This window comes from Cariama cristata, unplaced genomic scaffold, assembly GCF_000690535.1.
Source record: "Cariama cristata isolate BGI_N322 unplaced genomic scaffold, ASM69053v1 scaffold24011, whole genome shotgun sequence".
Lineage (NCBI taxonomy): Eukaryota > Metazoa > Chordata > Aves > Cariamiformes > Cariamidae > Cariama > Cariama cristata.
In genome coordinates, this window is record NW_009600163.1 from 12075 (window position 1) to 12355 (window position 281).

Sequence of the window (281 nt, forward strand, 5' to 3'; positions counted from 1 at the left end):
AACAGATCGGGTCCCCCTCGCTGTCCGTGGCTGGAAGGGGAGATCGGGCTGCCGGGAGGTGATGTGGGGAGAGTTCCCCCACAGAAGGGCACCGCAGCCAGGCACGGGCACCGCTCGGACCGACGGCCAACGCCGAGCACCGTGCTGGCTCTGCCGGCCTGGGGAACAGCGGAGCGCTGGGCTCGGCGCAGCTGGGTAAAAGCCACCCGCACCGTCTCGCACAGAGCCAGCCTCGGCTTCAGGGCTGCGGCTGCCCCCTTTGCCCGGGCCCGCCAGGGACA

General features: G+C 71.5%; 1 protein-coding gene across 1 annotated transcript in view; it reads left to right on the forward strand.

Annotated features, from left to right (window-relative positions):
* HMHA1 (histocompatibility (minor) HA-1) overlaps positions 1–281 on the forward strand; it is a gene marked incomplete at its 5' end in the record, with an annotated part of 12567 nt that overhangs the window by 11808 nt on the left and 478 nt on the right.